The sequence below is a fragment of the Rhagoletis pomonella genome, unplaced genomic scaffold (assembly GCF_013731165.1).
Source record: "Rhagoletis pomonella isolate Grant_MI unplaced genomic scaffold, Rhpom_1.0 Rhpom_scaffold_00002, whole genome shotgun sequence".
In the NCBI taxonomy this organism is placed as follows: Eukaryota; Metazoa; Arthropoda; class Insecta; order Diptera; family Tephritidae; genus Rhagoletis; species Rhagoletis pomonella.
In genome coordinates, this window is record NW_023458556.1 from 90,726,474 (window position 1) to 90,729,667 (window position 3,194).

At 24.3% G+C, this 3,194-nt stretch overlaps 1 pseudogene; it reads left to right on the top strand.

The window, feature by feature from the left end:
* Positions 1–137: 137 nt before the first annotated feature.
* Positions 138–3,194, top strand: part of LOC118734166 — a 4,770-nt pseudogene continuing 1,713 nt past the window's right edge.

Below are 3,194 nucleotides of genomic sequence, written 5' to 3' on the forward strand. Positions count from 1 at the left end.
TAAGATTAATATTAGATAAATCATTAATTTTAACCTTTCTAGAAAATAATGAATTAACAATTATAAATGATATTAATTCATTTATAGAAGAAAATTCATTAAGTCTTAATAAATTATATAATTTTCCAACAAATTTAATTACAATTTTATTAATAAATTATTTATTAATTACATTAATTGCAGTAGTAAAAATTACAAAATTATTCTATGGACCTTTACGATTAATAAACTAATGAATAAACCTTTACGAACCCAACATCCTGTATTTAAAATTGCTAATAATGCATTAGTGGATTTACCCGCACCAATTAATATTTCAGCTTGATGAAATTTTGGCTCACTTCTTGGATTATGTTTAATAATTCAAATTTTAACAGGATTATTTTTAGCTATACATTATACAGCAGATATCAATTTAGCATTTAACAGTGTTAATCACATCTGTCGAGATGTAAATTATGGTTGATTATTACGAACTTTACATGCCAACGGTGCATCCTTTTTCTTTATTTGTATTTATTTACATGTAGGACGAGGGATCTAGTATGGATCATATTTATTTACTCCAACATGATTAGTAGGAGTCCTAATTTTATTTTTAGTTATAGCAACAGCTTTTATAGGGTATATATGACCATGAGGACAAATATCTTTTTGAGGGGCAACAGTTATTACAAATTTATTATCAGCAATTCCTTACCTAGGAACTACTTTAGTACAATGAATTTGAGGAGGATTTGCAGTTGATAACGCGACATTAACGCGATTTTTTACATTTCACTTCATTTTACCTTTTATTGTATTAGCCATAACTTTAATTCATTTATTATTTCTTCATCAAACAGGTTCAAATAATCCAATTGGACTAAATTCTAATATTGATAAAATTCCATTTCATCCCTACTTTTCCTATAAGGACATTGTAGGATTTATTATAATAATTATAAGTCTAATTATTTTAACACTAACTAATCCATATTTATTAGGTGATCCAGATAATTTTATTCCAGCTAATCTATTAGTTACTCCAGTTCATATTCAACCAGAATGATATTTCTTATTTGCTTACGCAATTCTTCGATCAATTCCCAATAAACTAGGAGGAGTAATTGCATTAGTTTTATCAATTGCAATTTTAGCAATTCTTCCATTTTATCATTTAAGTAAATTTCGAGGTATTCAATTTTACCCTATTAACAAAATTTTATTTTGAACTATAGTAGTGACAGTTATTTTATTAACCTGAATTGAAGACCGACCTGTAGAAGACCCATATGTATTAGTAGGAAAAATTTTAACAGTAATTTATTTTTTATATTATATTATTAATCCACTAATTAATAAATGATGAGATAACTTAATTAATTAAATTTAATAAGTTAATGAGCTTGATAATAAGCATATGTTTTGAAAACATAAGATAGAAATTCTATTTTCTATTAACTTTACTAAATTTAATTAACCACATTAAATAAATTAATAATAATTTTAAACCAATAAAAAACAATAAATAATTCAACGAAAAAGGTAAAAAACATTTTCAAGCTAAATACATTGATTTATCATAACGAAATCGAGGTAAAGTTCCACGAACTCAAATAAACACAAATGAAATAAAAGTTAATTTAATATAAAATAAAATATTAAATAAATCACATCCAAAAAAAATTACACAAAATAATATTCTCATAAATAAAATTCTAGCCTATTCAGCTATAAAAATTAAAGCAAATCCATCACTTCTGTATTCCACATTAAACCCAGAAACCAATTCAGATTCACCTTCAGCAAAATCAAAAGGAGTACGATTAGTTTCAGCTAAACAAATACAAAATCAAACTAAACTAATAGGAAATAAAATAATAACAAATCAAACATAATTTGAAAATGATAAAAATCAAGTATATTATAACCCCCAATTAAAAAAACAAAAGATAATAAAATTAAAGCTATTCTAACTTCATAAGGAATAGTTTGAGCAACGCACTAATAAAGCATAATTAGAATTCGAAGACCAACCAGCAATTATAACTGTGTAAACACCTAAACTAGTACAACACAAAAACAATAATAATAATAAATTAAAAGAAAATAATTTAACAAATAAAGGAATACAAACTCAAACAATTAAAGAAATAAATAAAGAAAAAATAGGAGAAAAATAATAAGATAAATAATTTGATAAAAGAGGGTAAGTTTGTTCTTTAGTAAATAACTTAATTGCATCACATATAGGTTGAGGAATTCCTATAAGTCCAACTTTATTAGGTCCTTTTCGAATTTGAATATAACCCAACACTTTACGTTCTAAAAGAGTTAAAAAAGCAACTCTAACTAAAACACAAATTACGAAAATTAATCTACCAATTAAAGATAAAATAAGTTCAAAAAAAAACAAGTACTATTTGTAATAAAAATTACATAAATAAATTCTAAATTTATTGCACTAATCTGCCAAAACAGTACAATTAGAATAATATAATTTTCTTTAACTAAAATATAATTATTCTAATACCTGGTCCTTTCGTACTAAGATATTATAATATATTAAAGATAGAAACCAACCTGGCTTACGCCGGTCTGAACTCAGATCATGTAAGAATTTAAAAGTCGAACAGACTTAATATTTAAGCGACTACACCTAAAAATATATCTTAATCCAACATCGAGGTCGCAAACTTTTTTATCGATAAGAACTCTCCAAAAAAATTACGCTGTTATCCCTAAAGTAACTTAATCTTATAATCGTTATTAACGGATCAATAAATCATAAATTAATGATTTTTAATAATAAAAAGTTCATTAAATTTTAACATCACCCCAACAAAATAATTAATAAAATTAAAATAAAATATATCCAAAAAATTAAAATAATATTAAATATAAAGATTTATAGGGTCTTCTCGTCTTTTAATTAAATTTTAGCTTTTTAACTAAAATATAAAATTCTACAATAAATTTATATGAAACAGATTATACTTCGTCCAACCATTCATACCAGCCTTCAATTAAAAGACTAATGATTATGCTACCTTTGCACAGTTAAAATACTGCGGCCATTCAAAATTATTCAGTGGGCAGGTCAGACTTTAAAAATAACTCAAAAAGACATGTTTTTGTTAAACAGGCGAGTATATAAATTTGCCCAGTTCTTTATATAAACTTATCAAATAAAATTATATATACAATATAAA